Source organism: Sus scrofa, chromosome 12 (assembly GCF_000003025.6).
Source record: "Sus scrofa isolate TJ Tabasco breed Duroc chromosome 12, Sscrofa11.1, whole genome shotgun sequence".
NCBI classification, from domain to species: Eukaryota; Metazoa; Chordata; class Mammalia; order Artiodactyla; family Suidae; genus Sus; species Sus scrofa.
The window spans coordinates 13,655,022-13,674,213 of NC_010454.4; the positions used below are offsets into that span (position 1 = coordinate 13,655,022).

General features: G+C 45.8%; 1 long non-coding RNA gene across 1 annotated transcript; it reads left to right on the plus strand.

The window, feature by feature from the left end:
- On the plus strand, positions 72–19,192 carry LOC102161720. The gene is made up of 2 exons (XR_001299812.2): positions 72–751; positions 19,081–19,192. It is a non-coding gene; the product is annotated as an uncharacterized LOC102161720 (long non-coding RNA).

Genomic DNA, 19,192 nt, shown 5'->3' on the forward strand with positions numbered 1-19,192 from the left:
CTCACCTCCCGCCCGGAAAGTTGCCCCGGGTGGCGGGCCAGCCCCGACGCCCGCAGCCCGCCCCCCCTCCCCGCTCCCGACCGTTTGCATTTACAATTCACCCCCTTTTTTAAAAACGTGGCTTTAGGTCTTACCGGTTGCTTCTGCCCCTGGCCTCCCTTCCCCCCGCCCCTCGCCTCCACGCCTGTTCCCTTTGCCCCGCCGCCCTCCTGTCCTGGCAGACACCCCACGTCTGCATTTAATCAGCCCGAGGTTTCCCTGCTGCTGCCAGCAAAGAGCTGCTCATTGATTTATTTATGCGCATTTATGCGTCTGTTATTGCTCTAGATCCTTGGTGCCCGGCGGCGGGCTTCTGCTTCCTGCCCCCGGGAAGCCTAGGGTTGCCCTCCGGGCCCCGGAGCCCGGCAGCCCTTGCAGCTCAGCCTGCACTCTGACTGCGGCCTCCGCGAACGGAAAGGTGCCTCTGCCCGGCCAAACCGCTCCGGGGCTGTCGGGCTCCGGGATCTGGGCGGACACTGTGTCCCCGAGTCAACCGGCATCGCAGCGTGTTGGGGAGGGGGAGGGGGATACTAAGCTAAATGCAACTTTTACCGCTGTTTACTCTCCCTTCCGCTGTCTCCTCCCCTGGACCAGTAACGCGATCCATAACCCTCTAGGTGGGGACCCCTCCCCTAGGAATGTGGCTTTGGGCTCTGCCGAATCCACCCTTTTACAGTCCGGACTGCGTGCGAACTGGGACTTCCCGGGGCAGGTAACTTGGGGTGCAGGCTGAGGGCGTTGGCTGGGACGCGGAAGCCACCCCGGCTTGGGAGAGGGTCCCGGAGGGGGGCTGGGGCCGGGAGGAGAGTGCGTCCGCTCCAGTCCACCTGCCGGGTCTTAGCTGGGCGGCGAGCTCAGGCGATGGGGAGAGAGGAGGACTGCGGGCGCCACTCCCGCCCAAGGCTTGTTGGGGGATGCTCAAGAGTTGCCTGTCTGCGACAGGATACATTGGAAGTAGGCGGCGCTGAGACGCCAGCCCGGGGACCCAGGCGAGCGACCCCGTAGCCCTTGCGCGCCGCCTGAGCCTCTGCTGCGGCGGGTTAGCTCATTGCAGGGGAGCTGAGCTCTCTCCCCCATTACTCGTTGCCCGCTTGTGTTTGCGCGGGCGAGCACATCACTGGCCCGCCCCCCTAGCGCCCGGGTCCCCTTGCCCCTGGAGCAGGTTTCTCAGTCCTCGGCGCTTTCACTTCCCATTGCCTTTGATCTCTGCTTTGCAAACTTTGGGGGCCTGCTGTGGTTGCTTCTACCCCCCCCTCCACACACACACCTCCCCAAGCAAATTTCTACCATGAGGTGTCCAAGGGAGAATCCTCCAGGACCTCAGGAATTGCGAAATTGAATTGTGTATAAAATGCTGTTGAAAGGTTCTGAAATTAGAAGAAAGCACGGGCATTAAAACCCCCCTGGGGTGCCTGGAGAGAGTCTGGGGCCTTGGGGTCCACACAGGGGTTTTACCCTCCTCCAGACCCTAGGAGAAGCCTCTCTCGAGGAACCTGGACGATTGCTGACATAAGCCCTGCCCCCGGGGAGCTAAAAATTCCACCAGGCAATTGTCCCGGCCAAATGAGAAGAGTGGGGTGTAGACTCATTAAGGGATTGGCCCGGGGTCAGCGGTGAGGGAGAGAGCGAGGTAATGAGTCACTCAAGGCTGGCCGGGAACGTAGCGTGCCGGGAGGGACCTCCCCTGAGTCACCCGTTTCTCTGAACTCGGAATGAGTTGGGAAACTGGAGCCTGGAGCCAGGTTCTTAGACAATCCAATGAACTGCAGGCCATGGGCTTGGGCTGGGGCGGGTAGCGCTGCTCAGGACCCTTCTGCCTGATGCCCACTGGAAAACAGGCTCCCAAGTCTCTCCTTTGCAGGGTAGCCAGTTGCTGTTTCCAGTCCCTTTTCTGCACCTAGTTAGCCACGCCTGTGCACTGATTTATTGGTTGCTTTGTGTTTACATGGCACCTTTATGTGTGTGGTCTGAGTTTCACATAATTCAACACTAAGTAAGCTGAGGGCAAGGACCGTGTCTCCCCGAGGTACCTTTCTTGGCCTTATATAGGCCTGGACCCAAAGCAGAGCTTGATATATTTGACTGCTTGCCCCATTCACTCATCTAATCCAAGGTGCATCCTGGTCCATCCTTGTCCAAGTCACCACCTATGGCCTGTGCCAGAAAACCTTCCTGAAGTTCCCGCAGTGGCTCAGCAGAAACAAACCCAGCTAGTATCCATGAGGACAGATGCAGGTTCCATCCCTGGCCTCGCTCAGTGGGTTAAGGATCCAGCGTTGCTGTGAGCTGTGATGTGGGGCACAGACGCAGCTCGGATCTGGCCTTGCTGTGGTTGTGGTGTAGGCCAGCGGCTACAGCTCTAATTCAAGCCCTAGCCTGGAAACCTCCCTATGGCCTTATGCTGCGAATGCGGCCCTAAAAAGACAAAAAAAGAAAGAAAATCCTCGCAACTCTTCCCCTAGCACCGCTCTAACCCCCTATAGTCTATTTTCCGTCTGATCAACCCGGGCGAGGTCTGTGAAATGTTAACTCTATCGCGTGACTCCTCTGCTTAACCCCACTGCATGGGACCTCATCACATTTCGAATAAAACCAAATTCCCAACCATAGCCCAGAAGGTCGTGTGTGAGTGGCTCCTGTATCACCACCATCGTCGACACACTGGTCTTCTACCGTCCCCTGCAGCACCAGAAGCTTCCTCCAGCCAGATCCTTGTCCCTCCCTGCCCCCCATCTGATGGTCATCACCTTTTTAGCACACAGGTCTCTGCTCAGATGTCACCTTCTGGAAGAGAATTTTCATGATCCCCATAACCAAAGTGGGTCATTCTCTATTCTTTCACTCTGAGTTAGAAATGTACTTGGAGTTCCCATCGTGGTTCAGTGGCTGAAGAATCCAACTAGGAACCATGAGGTTGCGGTTTGATCCCTGGCCTTGCTCAGTGGGTTAACGATCTGGCGTTGCCGTGAGCTGTGGTGTAGGTCGCAGACGAGGCTCAGATCTTGGCATTGCTGTGGCTCTGGCATAGGCTGGTGGCTGCAGCTCCAATTAGACCCCTAGCCTGGGAACCTCCATATGCCATGGCTGCAGCCCTAGAAAAAGAAAAGACAAAAAAAAAAAAGAAAGAAAGAAATATTCTTGTTTATCTATTTGGGTTGTTTATTTTTTGCACCACCACCCCCTTGCTTGTAAGCTCTGTAAGGACACATCCTACCTGGCTTGTTCGCACAGTGCCTAGACCAGGGCCTGGCGCACATACAAACTTTCAGCCCATCCTTGTTGAATGAATGACCAGACCGTTGTGAGAGTGCGGGGTAGCAGTGAACATGTGCAGAAGCATCTCATTAGACCATCGGGATCGTACCAGCTAGAGGCAGGCCCTTTGCCCACCATGAATGATGACCAAGACTCTATTCTGATTCTACTGGGATGAACCACAGCCTCGAATAATTCTCCAGTCACCTCCGCCTTCCTTCCCTCATTTTTTCTCCCCAACCCCTTCAATGGCCACACCTTACTCTTTTCAGCCCTTAGGCTCAGTTTTGGGGTCTCATTCAACTACACCACTCCCCCCTTCTCTTTCCGTCTCAAGGGTGTAAATCCCATCTTTACCCTGAGAAAAGACTCTAAACCTGCAGCTTAAGTCCAGAGCTTTCTCTTGAGCCTCCGACTCTTATCCAACAACTTCTTACCATCACCACTTGAAACTCACAGACATCTCAAACTTACCATGTCCAGAACTGAATTCTTGACCTCCCCCCACAAATATGCTCCACCCCAGTCCTCCCTGGCTCCGTCATTGGCAACTCCATTATTTAAATTGCTCAGCCACAGTCACTCCTGTCTCTTTCACAAACTCCACCTTCAATCCACCTGCAAATCTTGCTTTGCCTTCAAAAATGTATCCAGGATCTGACCATCTCTCACCACCTCTGTTGTTGCAACTCTGGTCCAATGCACTTTCGTCTCCTCCCCTTTGCCCTCATTTGTGTGTTCTCAACATAGCCGCCACGCTGGTCCTGATAAAGTGCAGATCAAATCCTCTCTCGCCTCTGCTCACAACCCTCTGACTTCTACTCATCTCATTCAGAGAAACCGGAGTCCCACTAATACAACTGTGACCTGACTTCATTTCCTACCTCCCTCCCCCTGTAGCCGAATGGCTTACTCCTCCGCTTCCTTCAAGCTTTGCTCTTCACAGTGTGCCCCTCTCTCACCATTCTGTTTAAAATTCCAGGGAATGACCTTGTGGCCATTGTCACTGCAGTGGCCTGGGTCGCTGCTGTGGTGCAGGTTCATTTCCTGGCCCAGGAACTTCCACATGCCACAGGCGTGGCCAAAAAAAATTTTCAATATTCCCATGTGCATATGCACGCACGCACACACGCACGCACACACACACAGAGCCTGTTTCTTTCCTGCTTTTTTCCCATAGCATTTATCACCTCCTAACATGGTAAATAGTTTGTTATTCAGTGTCTTATCTACATCTCCCCATAGGAAGAGTCGGCTTGCTAATCACCAAAGACTTGTGTTTATTGCTGGGAACTACATTTTCCAGCTATGCCCCTTGCCTCTAGCTGGAGCCAGGTAACTTGTTCTTGCAAAGAGACTTGGAGCTGAAATGCGACTCTGAAATGAGCAGGTGCAAATCTGCCTGACCGAAAAATACAAGCAAGGACTCTAAGCTGAGCAGACAATAAACCTTTATCCTGTTAAGCTACTGATACTGTGTTCTGTTTGTTATAGCACTTAGTACCTTCATCACGGTCCCTTGGTCACTAGAGCCCATTAGAATGAAAGCTCAGTGAAGGTGAGGACTCGTGCATGTTTTGTCCATGAATGTGTTTGTCCTCAGTGCCCAGAACAGAGCTTGGCATGTAGTGGGTACCTAATAAATAGTTGTTGAGTGAATGAATGAATTTCCTTTTCCATGACCTGTCATGAAAAGAAGTGAACGGTTGACAAGGAAAGGACAATGGGAAAGGAATTTTGTTGTTGTTGTTCAAAAAAAAGTATTAACTGAATTTCTAGAAAATCATTGGCTACGATGCTTTGGTAAAACTAAATGGCGATCCCTTTATTTTATTTATTTATTTATTTACTTTTGTCTTTTTGCCATTTCTTGGGCCACTCCCACAGCACATGGAGGTTCCCAGGCTAGGGGTCGAATTGGAGCTGCAGCCACCGGCCTACGCCAGAGCCACAACAACACAGGATCCGAGCCGCGTCTGCAACCTACACCACAGCTCACAGCAATGCCGGATCATTAACCCACTGAGCAGGGATCGAACCCGCAACCTCATGGTTCCTAGTCGGATTCGTTAACCACTGCGCCACGACGGGAACTCCAAATTATTTAATTTTTTAAGGCACCTCCATACTGTTCTCTACAGTGGTTGCACAATTTTACATTCCCACCAACATTCCCACCTCCTCCCAGTGTAGGAGGGCTCTCTTTTCCCCACAGTCCATGGTATTCTATTTTGTCCTCATCTCAGTCCTTAGGAACATGCCAGGGGTTCTTTTGCCACCCCGTCCCCTGCCTTCTGCCCCTTCAACTCCCTCTATGGGAAATCACAGAAACAGAACATGTAGGCCTGGCTGGGATCTTAGAGGGCATCCAGCCAAGCGATTTCCATACTGGTTCTGCCTCACTTCTGACTGATGAGGCTGATGATGTTGACGTGTGTGGCCAGCTCCCGTGGGTGCCCCCCCAGCACTCCTGCCCCATTACTCTAATGCCGTCCATCCATGTTGCTAAAAATGCAGGTATTTTGTTCCTTTTAATGGCTCAGTAATATTCCATTGTGTATGTGTACCACATCTTCTTGAGCCACTCCTCTGTTGATGGACATTTAGGTTGTTTCCATGTCTTGGCTATTGCATATAGTGCTGCGGTGAACATTGGAGTACACATGTCTTTGCGAGTCATGGTTTTCTCTGGATAGATGCCCAGGAGTGGGCTTGCTGGATCAAAAGGTAGATCTATTTTTAGTTTTCTGAGGAATCTCCATACTGTTTTCCACAGTGGTTGCACCAATTTACATTCCCACCAACAGTGTAATAGGGTTCCATTTTCTCCACACCCTCTTTTTGATGATGGCCATTCTGGCTGGTGTAAGGTGGTTCCTCATAGTGCTTTTGATTTGCATTTCTCTAATAATGGGTGATGTTGAACATCTTTTCATGTGTTTTTTGGCCATCGGTATGTCTTCTTTGGAGAACTGTCTGTTTAGATCTTCAGGATATCTTTCTAAGTCACTTAAATAACAGAAGTTTAAAAAATAGAGAAATATTGTAAAATAAAATAAAGAAGCATTAAATCCTTGGACTCTTGGACTCTTCCACACCTCTTTACTTTTTCTTTTTTTTTTGGTCTATTTGTCTTTTTAGGCCTGCACTCTCGGCACATGGAGGTTCCCAGGCTAGGGGTTGAATCAGATCTGTAGTTGCCAGCCTACACCACAGCCACAGCAACACCAGACCTGAGGCATGTCTGCGACCTACACCACGGTTCACGGCAACGCCAGATCCTTAACCCACTGAGCAAGGCCAGGGATCAAACCTGCCACCTCATGGTTCCTAGTTGGATTCATTTCCGCTGCGCCACAACGGGAACTCCACTTCTTTTTACTTTTAAGGCCTGCTTCATTTCTTCTTGAGATATAGAAAAGAAGTGATGGTGGCCCAGATAATTCATACCAACCTCCTACTGAGGATAACTAAAATAAAATAGACAAGATATTCCTCAGAATATCTGCTGAACGCATCTGGTAGGTTAACAAAAGTGAAAACTACCAGGAATAGGCAGAACAGGCAGGTGATTCTAAAATGTGGGGTTCCTGTGCGCTAGGAACCCGACTAGTACCCATGAGGATGTGGGTTTGATCTCTGGCCTCACTCAATGGGTTAGGAGCCGCAGACGCGGCTCAGATTCTGAGTTGCTCTGGCTGTGGCTTAGGCCAGCAACTGCAGCTCCAGTTCTCTCCCTACCCTGGGAACATCCATATGCCACAGGTTCAGCACTAAGAAGAAAACCAATGAAGTAATTAAAATAAAATTTGGGGTCTTTGTGTCCTAGGGGCCTGTACCTTTTTTTTTTTTTTTTTTTTTGTCTTTTGTCTTTTTAGGGACACACCCATGGCATATGGAGGTTCTTAGGCTAGGGGTCGAATCTGATCCGTAGCTGCTGCCCTATGCCAGAGCCACAGCAATGTGGGGTCTGAGCTGTGTCTCCAATCTATACAATAGCTCATGGCACCTCCAGATCCTTAACCCACTAAGCAAGTCCAGGGATCGAACCTGCATCCTCATGGATACTAGTCAGGCTCATTAATCACTGAGCCACGACAGGAACTCCAGGCTGTTTACTTTTTTTTTTTTTTTTTTTTTTTGTCTTTTTGCCATTTCTTGGGCCACTCCCGTGGCACATGGAGGTTCCCAGGCGAGGGGTCTAATCGGAGCTGTAGCTGCCAACCTACGCCAGAACCACAGCAATATGGAATCCGAGCCGCGTCTGCAACCTACACCACAGCTCACGGCAACGCCAGATCGTTAACCCACTGAGCAAGGGCAGGGACCGAACCCGCAACCTCATGGTTCCTAGTCGGATTCGTTAACCACTGAGCCACGACGGGAACTCCCAGGCCGTTTACATTTGACAGCAACTTAAATCAAGAGTATCATGTCATACACACTAGAATAGCTATTATGAAAACAAAAAACAACCCCCCCCAAAAAAAAACCAATAGAAAATAACAAGTATTGACGAGGATGTTGAGAAATTAGAACACTTGTGCATTGGTAGTGGGAATGTCAAATGGCTTGACCATTATGGAAAACATGCTGACAGTTTCTCAAAAAAAGTAAGCAGAATTACCATATGACCCAGCAATTCCACTTCTGGGTATATACCCAAAAGAATTAAAAGTTAGGACCCAAACAGATATTTATACACTCATGTTCATAGTAGCATTATTCGCAATAGCAGAACAGTAGAAGTAACCCAAGTGTCTATCAATGATGAATAGATTTTCTAAATGTGCTATAACATACAATGGAATATTACTCAGCCCTAAAAAGATGGAAGTACTTGACACATGCTACGACCTAGTTGAACATGATGACATTATGCTGCATGAGAGAAGCCAATGGAAAAAACCAAATTACTGCATAAACCTATTTTTGTCAGGTACAATTCTTAGAAAGTAGGAAGCGTGATGGCCAGGAGGTAGGGGGAAAGGAGATTTGTTAAACAGATGTGGGGAGTTTTCAGTTCTGCAAGACAACGAATTCTGGAGATTAATTGCAAATCAATGTGAATGGACTCAATGGCACACTTAAATGACTAAAAGAGTAACCACAATTACCACAATTTCTAAAAATTTTAATGGTTAAGGTGGTAAATTGTGTATTTTACCATGATTTCTAAAAAATGATTTTTAGGGAGTTCCCATCGTGGCTCAGTGGTTAACAAACCCCACTAGTAACCATGAGGTTGAGGGTTCGATCCCTGGCCTCGCCCAGTGGGTTAAGGATCCGATATTGCCCTGAGCTGTGGTGTAGGTCACAGACGGATCTGGTGTTGCTGTGAGCTGTGGTGTAGGTTGAAGACACGGCTCCCGGATCCCACGTTGCTGTGGCTGTGGCATAGGCCAACAGCTGTAGCTCTGATTGGACCCCTAACCTGGGAACCTCCATATGCCCGGGTGCGGCCCTAAAAACACAAAAGCAAAAAAAAAAAAAAAAAAAAAAAGATTTTTAAAAAGAAGAGCGAAAAATTTAAATGGTAAAAAACTACCAAAAGAATACTGAAAGTTCACTTGTGGCTCAGTGGGTTAAGGATCCAGCATTGTCACTGCCATGACTCTGGTTGCTGTTCCAGTGCAAGTTCTATCCCTGGCCCAGGAACTTCCACATGCCATGGGTGAGGCCAAAAAAGGAAAAAAAAAAAATTTAACAATTGTAAATTTGTGTGTGCCTAATTCACATAGCCTCAAAACAGGTAAAGCAAAACCATAGAATTGCAAGGAGGTAAAGACAAATCTACAAATATAGTAGAAGATAGGTACATTAGTAACTGGTAAAACAAGCAGATGGAGAACTAGTAAGAAGTAGATTTGAACAACTATATAAGCAAACTTTACCCAATAGATATATAGAGAATCCTGCACCCATCCCTGCAGATCGCAAATTCTTTTCAAGTGTACATGGAATGTTTATGAAAATGCTGGGCAATATAGCAAGTCTCAACAAATTTCAAATGATCTAAATCATACAGAGTACATTCTCAGACAGTGATGCAATTAAGCTAGAAAACAAGAAAAAAAGGAAGTAGAAAATATCTGCATATTTGAAAACTGTATATCCTCCTAAAGAACTCTTGGACTTAGAACATCGCAGTGGGAACTAGAAAATATTGTAAACTGAAAGTTTTTGAAAATACTACATCTGCAAATTCAGATGTAGCTAGACGCCAACACTGAAAGTTTTTAAATGCATATAAATGAAAAATAAGCCTGAAATAAGGATAAGCAAAGTACATTCTTGAGAAATGAGAAAAAGAATAGCTGATTAATGTGCAAAGAAAGTGCAAAGAAATGGAAACAGTCAAAAATTAATTCTTTGAAAGATTAAAAAAAAATAGTAAATCCCTGAAGGGACTGATTTTACAGAGCACAAATAATGCCAAGAAATGAAAAAGGAACATTTCAACAGATTTTCAATCATTCAAAATATAATGAGACAATATTAGGAATAACTTTATGCCAGTAAGTCTGAAAATGTTATTGAAATAGGTAAGTCCCTTGAAAATACAATTTACCAAACTGGCACAATAAGAAATATAAAACTTGGAGGAATTCTCGTTGTGGCTCAGTGGTAACAAACTCGACTAGTATCCATGAGGATGCAGGTTCAATCCCTGGCCTCACTCAGTGGGTTAAGGATCCAGTGTTGCTGTGAGCTACGGTGTAGAGTGCAGGTGCGGCTTGGATCCCGAGTTGCTATGGCTGTGGCGTAGGCTGGCAGCTGTAGCTCCGATTCAACCCCTATCCTGGGAACGTCCATATGCCACAGGTGCAGCCCTAAAATAATTACTTTCTCCTACAAAGAAAACTCCAGGCCCAGGCAGCTTCCCCAGTGAGTTATATTTAAGGGGAAAAATAGCATAAATCTTATTCTCCTTCAGAGAATAGAAAAAGGAAATAATACCTATCCTTTCTATGATGTCAGCGCAACCTTGATACTAAAACCTAACAAAGGCATTACTTTTTGGTACCTTTGTGCAATATGAAAAGAAGCTAATATACATCACAACCAAGGTAGGCTTTTCTTCCATGAATATTAGCTTGGTTTAACATTCAAAATGAGGAGTTCCCTCTGTGGCTCGGGGTTAAGAACTCAAGGTAGTGTCCATGAGAATTCAGGTTGGATCCCTGGCCTCACTCGGTGGGTTAAGGGTCGGGCATTGCCGCAAGCTGCAGCGTTAAGTCGAAGATACAGCTTGGATCCGGTGTTGCTGTGGCTATGATGTAGACCTGCAGCTACAGCTCCAATCTGACTCCTAGCCTAGGAACTTGCCCAGAATGAAAAAAAAGAAAAAATTCAAAAATCAGTCAATGTAATTCACCCATAATAATGGAATAAAAAGAATCACAATCATCTTAATAGATGCAGAAAAAACGTTCAACACAATTCAATACTATGTTTTTTTAAGGTTTGTACTAGCAAAGTATGAATAAAAAGGAGTTTTCTGAATTTGATTGAGGGTGTACAGAATATTCAACAAACACACCAAGTAGTATAGAAACCTAGACGCATCATACCAAGTAGTGCAATGTTGAAAGCTCTCCCTTTGAATTGGCAACAGTGATACCTGCTCTGACCACTTCTATTCAACATCATAATGGAGAACCAAGCCAGTGCAGGTAGCAGTACAAGAACAAAAGTAAAAGATATAAATCTGGGAGCTCCCATTGAGGCTCAGAAGTTAACAAACCCGACTAGGATCTATGAGGACATGGGTTCGATCTCTGGCCTCACTCAGTGGGTTAAGGATCGCACATTGCTATGGCTGTGATGTAGGCCGGCAGCTGTAGCTCTGATTAGACCCCTAGCCTGGGAACCTCCATACACCTCAGGTGCAGCCCCAAAGAAGACACACAAAAAAAAGATGGGATTCAGACCTAGCCAGCAAGGAGGTCCCCAAGGTGCTGGTTCCATTGGTCACACTTTCTGTGGGTGCATGAGGAGGGTGTCCTGGTGGAAGTGAAAGCACTAGCAGAGGTAGAGTAATGGGCACTTGAGATTTCGGGAGGAAAGAGTTGCTGTAGAGATGATGGGTTTGGATGGCTATTGATATGCATCACTCGAGCTCGAGGGAAAGATGATGCAGACCACTGAAAGCCAGGTGTGAAAACCGGGGGCCTCCTGGGTTGCACATAACAAAGCTCTCATCTCCTGCAGTGATGGGGAAGATTAAACACCCAAGAGCAGGCAGAGTGTGACCCCAGGAAAGTGGACATGGTAGATGGCAGAAGGTCTGAGTCCTTCCACCAAGTCAGCCTCGGAGGCCAGCAGAGGTGGCAGCGAAGGACGAGGCAATCTAGAAATAGTAAAGCCATACCGATTGTAGCCCCAAGACCATCAGCAGTACAGGAAGAAAGCTGTGGTCCATCCCGCTAACCTCCCTCTCTGGATTTCCTCTTGGGAAGAGAAGCCCCCTGGAATCTGGGGGCTGCTACTGGAACACCTACAGAGAACACATATAGAGGATCCAAGTGGTAAAAGAGGTGAACTACGTAGATCTGGAAATACTAGATCCAGGCCGTCCTCCTGCAGGGAAAGACAAGCTGGGAAGTGTCCAGCCTCCAGCTGGCAGCTCCTGACGGGGTGGAGGGGCTGGGCCCAGCTGCTGAGTGCTGCTTTTCCTGGGGTCACACTCTGCCTGCCCTTCCCAAGGCAGCCTGTGTTTCATGACTCAGCATGGACATTTCAGCCCGACTCAGGACACTCTGACAACAATAAATGGTCCAAAACAACACACTAGGGTGGCCAGAGATTTGTCAGGTCTGGAGCTGATTTCTTCCTGTGCCCAATTCTGCTTCTTTCCTTCTCCCTCAGAAACCCCTGCACTCCAGACTGCATCTACACATCTGTTTCTGGACGCTCTGACCTGTATTCCATATTCCTGCTTTTAAAGACTCAAAAGTTTCAAGAAGTCCGTTCACCCCCTAAAGGGTCTGTAGGTTGGATATAGCCATATCAAAGTCTGCAAATACTGGAGTTCCCGTCGTGGCGCAGTGCAGACGTGGCTCAGATCCCATGTTGCTGTGGCTCTGGGGTAGGCCGGTGGCTACAGCTCCGATTTGACCCCTAGCCTGGGAACCTCCATATGCTTCGGGAGCGGCCTAAGAAATAGCAAAAAGACAAAAAATAAATAAATAAATAAATAAAAAATAAAACTGTTATTTAAAAAAAAAATCTGCAAATACTAATCTTTACATGCAGTGTGTCTTTTTGCATATGCAACACGTTTGTTTCCAAAAAGTATTTCCCATAGGAAGGCTTTGAAAATAGAAAGTAAGCAAATATTCTGCAGGACTATATTCAAAGATTGACAGATTTGGGGGAAAAACACTTTATATATATAAAGTGTATATAAAATATATACTACATGTATTTATATAGTATATATATACACAAAAAAGCAAACGTTATAAGAAAGTATAAAATAGTTAAAAAGATACAAACACAATAGAAGAATACATTTATTTTCATTTCATTGCAATTCTGAAATTTACTAGGAGATGCAGAGGAAATTCTCAAGATGCTCTTGAAGAAACAGGAGGTCAGTGGACTTTACCAACTATTAAAACTTATTTATAAAGCTACGGATATGAAGACAGTGTGGTTTGGGTACAAATACATAAAAAGAAGAGAGCACACAGAGACAAACAGATCCTATTTGAATGCTCGATTTACATCAAAGGTGAAACTGCACAACAGTGGAGGAAGTCTTTGTCATTAGATGGTGCTGGGCCAGTTGGATGCCCACACAGAAGAAAATGAAGCCTGACCTTCCCCCCACACCATAAACAAAAATTAACTCCAGGTGGATCGTAGATCTAACTGTGAAAGACAAAACAATAAAGCTTGTAGAACAGTACAGACCAAGTGAAAATGGAAATAATTCTGTGATCTGTGCTCTTCACTTCAGGCAACTGAAGGATTGAATTTTTTTACATTGTGTTTAATTTTCATTCATTTTCATTTAGATAATCACAAGCGGCTCCCATAGGGGAAAGTTCAGGACTAGAGGAATATATATATATATATATATATATTTTTTTTTTTTTATTTCCTTTGTAGGGCCATACCCAAGCTGGGGTTGAATCAGAGCTATAGCTGCCGGCCTACACCACAGCAACAGCAATTCAGGTTCCGAGCCACATCTGCACACTACACCACAGCTCACCACAACACCAGATCTTTAACCAACTGAGCAAGGCCAGGGATCAAACCCCTCATCCTCATGGATACCAGTCAGATTCGTAACCCACTGAGCCACAACGGGAACTCCCTAGAAGATAATATTGAAGCCTATGTTCATGGCCTAAGGATAGGAAACATTTCTTCAATAGAATACAAAAACCACTAACCAAGAAAAAAAATCAATAAAGTTAGCTGTATTAAAATCAATAATTTCTGGAGTTCCCTGGTGGCTTAGTGGGGTCAGGATCCAGTGGTGGCACTACAGTGGGTTGGGTCACTGCTGTGGCATGGGCTCAATCCCTTCTAGATGCCATAGGAACAGCCCCCCCAAAAGTGTACCCGTCAAAAAAAGAATAAGTAAATAAAGTACTGCCCTATTCATACAATGGCATACTACACAGCCATGAAAAAGAATGAACATGTGTTATATTCAACAACATGAGTGTGAATCTCACAAATGATGCTGAGCCATCATGTCCATTACAAGAGTCCATACCTTGTAAGTCACACAAAATTCAAAATGCAAGAAAAATTAAGCTATAGCATTTAAGGACACTTGCTTAGCAGGGAGATGATTGTCATATGATTCAGGCCTGAAGTCGCTTCCAAAGGGAGGCATAGGTGAGCCGTCTGAGTTGCCTGAATGAATGTTTTGTAACATGGCTCTTTGTGATAAAACAATGAGCTGTCCATCTCTGTTTCATATGCTTGTCTGTGTGTTCCATTTCACAATTAAAATAAAAGGTTGAAATAAAATAGGAAAAGAAGTTATAAAATATTGGACGGAGTGTTTGCAAATTCTGTATGTTACATATTTAGTTTTTCTGCTTTTTTTTTTTAGCATGTTAACTTATTATTTTTAAGACTCAGTGATACTCTCTGGAGGGTCCTAACATTTATCTGCTGGTCCCTGGCCAGACTACATGTTATCAGGAAAAGCAATCTGGGGACAAGAAATGCAGATTGCAGCAAGAGACCTGTGGGGGAAGGTCACAGTGTACCAGTCTGGCCTGGAGAAGCAGCAGTATCTTTATAACAAAAACACCCCTAGGGTTTTCCTGTCCAGCCCCAGGACGGGAAAAGCAGTCTCTTACTCTAGTTTTTGGTCCTGTCACCCACTCTTCCCAGCCATCTATGGAGGATGAAGTCCCCCAACTTATTAAGCAACTATGTATAAGTTTCCATTGTTGCCAGGAGCCAGGGGAAGAAGAGAGAGGGATCAATTGTTTAACAGGTATGGAGTTTCCTCTTGGAGTGATGAAATGTTTTGGAACTAGAGGTGGTGCTGAGACGATATCACGAATGTGTGTTAAATGCCACTGTATAGTGCTCTTTGGTTTCTTGTACTTTATATGCATTTCACCCCTATTTAAAAACAAAGTGGAGTTCTTGTTGGCTCGGTGGGTTAAGGATCCAGAGTTATCACTGCTATGGCTTGAGCCACTGTTATGGGGCAGGTTCAGTCCCTGGCCCCAGAACTTCCACATTCCATGGGTGCAGCCAAAAAAATAAAAATAAATAAATAAAATTTTAAACCTCAAGAGTTCCTGCTGTGGTGCAGTGGGTTAAGAATCCGACTGCAGAAGCTTAGGTTGCTGGAGAGGTGTGGGTTCAATCCCCAGGCTGGCACAGTAGGTTAAAGGATCTGGTGTTGTCGCAGCTGCAGCTTGGGTCACAGCTTCGGCTTAGATTCAATCCCTGGCCGGGGGAATTCCACATGCTGGGGGTGCAGCCATTAAAAAAAATTTTTTTTAACTTGGTAGATAGATTTAGCTAATGACTATTTTTTTTGCTTTCCTAAGAAAGGCAGAAACATTTCTTCCTAAAAGGAAACAAACTTTTAAAGAATTTCTGGTGTCCTCAAACTTATCTAGTTGCTGTTTCTCTTTTATTTTTTTAGGTTGTGCAAAGTGATTTGATGTTTTTGGTTTGGGGATTTTTTCTGGCCGTACTTGAAGCATGCAGAATTTCCTGGGCCAGGGATTAAACCTGCATCACAGCAGTGATGACACCTTAACCACTCTGCCACAGGGGAACTCCCAAAGTGAGTTTTTTAAGGTGTGCAACATGCTGATTTAACACACATGTATATTGTGAAGTGATTGCCATAATCAAGTTAATTCGTACATTCATTGCCTTTAAAAAATGATACAAATGAACTTATTTATAAAGCAGAAACAGACTCATAGACTTCAGGAATAAACTTATGGTTATCCAAGGGGAAACGTGGTGGGGGAGGGATAAATTAGGGGTTTGGGCTTAACATATACACACTAGTATATATAAAACAGATAACCAACAAGGACCTACTGTATAGCCCAGGGAATTCTAATATTCTGCAAAAACTTACATGGGAAAAGAATCTGTAATAACCTGTATGGGATATATGAATAACTGAATCACATTGCTGTACACCTGAAACCAACAAAAACATGGTAAATAAACAATACTCCAATATAAAATAAAAATGAAATTAAAAAATACATTCATCACCTGATGTAGTTACCTTTGGGGGGAGAGACAGGGAGTGAAAATACTTATAATCTACTCACTTAGCAAATTACAAGTATACATGTAGTGTGGTTAACTCTAGTCACCACGCCTTATGTTAGATCTTTAGAACTTAGTCATCTTAGACGTGGAAGTTTGTCCCCTTTGACCCACATCTCCCCCCTTCCCCCACCCCTTCGCAATCACCACCCCACTTTCTTGTTCTAAGAGTCTGACTTTTTTAGTTTTCAGATCTAGGTGCCTCCCTGCAGTATTTGTCTTTCTGCGTCTGGCTCGTTTCTCTTAGCATAACGTCCCCCAGGTTCATCCGCGTTGTTTGTGCCTTTCAGTCCTTTCTCATGTTCACCCCTTTCCCTGCCTCCCCTGGTCGGTTATTTCCAGCCTGTGTTTGCATGGGAGCCGGGCGCTGGCATCTCTGTGAGGCTGCATTTGCCTCTGCTTCTCTGACCTTTCGCAGGCTCTCTGGGGGTAAGTACCGCTTTGCTGAGTCTGCATTTCTGCTGGCAGTCCTCAAGCGGATCGTGACAGGAAGCTAGGCTTCCTGGGGTCCTGAATCAGCAGAGCAGGAAGGAAATAAAGGCCACAGAACTGTCGAAGAGGAAGCAGCCAACTTGAAGGCAGAAGCCATACCTCTCAGGATAGGTCTGGAGAAGAGCAGTGTGTATTGCGCCTGGAGCCCCATCCGCTGGGACTAGAAGCACAAATTCTGGAACAAGGCTTCCGAAAGGCTGTTTCCTGTGATCAAATGACCCTGGGCAAGTGCTTGGCCTCTCTCTGATGTCACTTCCCCATCGGTAAATTGGGATCAATTCTTCGAGGGTTACAGGTGTATCCATGGCTTAGATAGAGAAAGTCAGCCGCAAGGCTAGCTCTTCCTCCTCTCAAAGGTTTCGGTTTTGGAGTTCCCACTGTGGCTCAGCAGGTTAAGGACCCGACTAGCATACATGAGGATGTAGGTTCAATCCCTGGCCTCGCTCAGTGGGTTAAAGATCCGGCATTTCTCTGGCTGTAGCGTAGGCTGGCAGCTGCAGCTTTGACTCGGCCCCTAACTTGGGAACTTCCATATGCTGCAGGTGAGGCCCTAAAAACGAGAAAAAAAAAAAGTATTCCGTTTTAAAGTATGGAGCTAAGGAGTTCCCAGGTGGCTCAGTGGGTTAAGGATCAGGCATTGTCACTGCCGTGGCCATGTGGCAGTGCTGTGGTCTGATCCCTGGCTTGGGAACTTCTGTATGCCAAGGGTGTAGCCAATAAATACATAAATACATAAATAAATAAATAAATAAGGGCGTTAAAAACTACCCATTTATTTTCTTCCTGCCTTTCATCTCCCATGGTCCAATTAATAACTAATATCAAAGGAGCAAACAAACAAAAAAAGAAGAAACACCCTAGTAGCCTATTTCTGGCATTGGCAATTGAACCAAGGTAACTTCCACAGGACAGTGGTACTCAAATAGCAGAATATGTCTGAGAACCTTTTCTTCCTAGACCCTCTTGGCATTTAGGGCCCACAAGTCTAACTCCCCCACTTCTAGCAGTTGAAGGTTCAGAATGGAGCTTTTCATCTGCAGAGACAGCAAGAAATACACAGTTGAGCAGTGAATTCTCATGCGGCAAGCCTGGTCTTTAGAAGCGTTAGGATAGACTGGGAAAAGCTAGAACTCAAAGATGGGCGACCCAGGCTTCGGTTTGCCAAAAGACCCTGAGCGAGTCACTTCCCTGGGCCTTCCTACCCATCAAATTGGGGTGTTGGATGAAATGGTCTTTCAAGTTCCTTCAATTCAATGGCGTTCCCGCTTGGCACAGTGGGCTAAGGATCTGGCATTGCTGCAGCTGTGGGGTACGTCACAGATGCGGCTCAGATTCGATCCCTGGCTGGAGAACTTCCTTATGCCAAGGGTGTGGCCGAAAAAGGCAGGGGAAAAAAAATTCTTTCAATTCAATGATTAAGGATTCTGCTCCTCAAATATCGCCTCACTCCCACCCCCACCCCCAAAAAAGAAGGTGTGAGGGTTTTGGCTAAGAACCAGATTGGGGGGAGAAAAAAAAAAAAAGCCCCAAAGGTCCCTCTTTAAAAAAAAAAAAAAAAAAGTTTGTGTTTTAATTATAAGTCAAATTTCACTTCCAGAGGAAAAACACCCCTTAGGCATCTTCTGTTCTATTAGGTTTAATTTGAATCTTTCTCCCCAGCAGATAACTCTTCAGGAGAAAAGCTGGGGGAAGGTGTCTCACACTGTTCCTCTACAGGCCGGTTTACAGACCGAAAAGAACGCCCTGGAAGCTGATTTGCCAATTTTACACAAAGTCTCTGCCAAGAAAACAAGCTTCCCGCTCACATGGCTGGAGGAAATCTCCAGCGCCCTTTCTGATGCTATAGGGTTAATCCAGTATGAGGAGAGTGACAAAGTGCAGGGATTTTTTTTTTTTTTATGGATTCCACATTCATAACCAAGCACTTGGCAACCTGCCCTCTCATATGTTACGAAACAAAAATGTGTTGCCTTCAGTGTGTTTTTAATAGGCCAAGCAGTTTGCAATGCTCGGGTCTAGACTCAGAGACACCAGAACTTTCCTGCAGCCTTGTTCCCGGCTTTGATTCGTATCTTGGTTTCGCTGCTCTTTCTAAAGAACAGTTTGAGGCCCCAGGGGAGTGATGTCCTTAGGAGCAGGCACAGGGCCCCGGAGCCCAGCCTAAACTTCACAGGGGTTCACGTCCGGATTTGCACAATATTTTGCAAAACGTGCAAACATTCACCAGCCTTAGATTTTGAAATTCCTGGCGCAGGCAATGTCTACCATCGTGAAATTCTCCTGAGTGGGATAGAGCAGCTTTCCATAAACAAAGCAAGCGCCGAGTCTCTGCTGCCTTCTGTAGAAATATTTATACCCAAAGAGAAGGGTGCCTTCCAGCTCTAGGATGCTATAATGTAAACATTTTGCTATAAATGAAGTGCTTTGTGAACGAGTTTACCCATTCCCTCGGAAACTTCAAGTGCATGATTTTACCTAAAAACATCTCTCTTTGCCCCATAGGCTTGGCTTAAAGGTAAATAGCCCTGACAATTCTGCTCACAAGGAAGGAGCCAAGAGTTTATCGGATATAAGGCAGTTCCCTCCACCGACCCACCAAAGGGGCCAAAAAAAA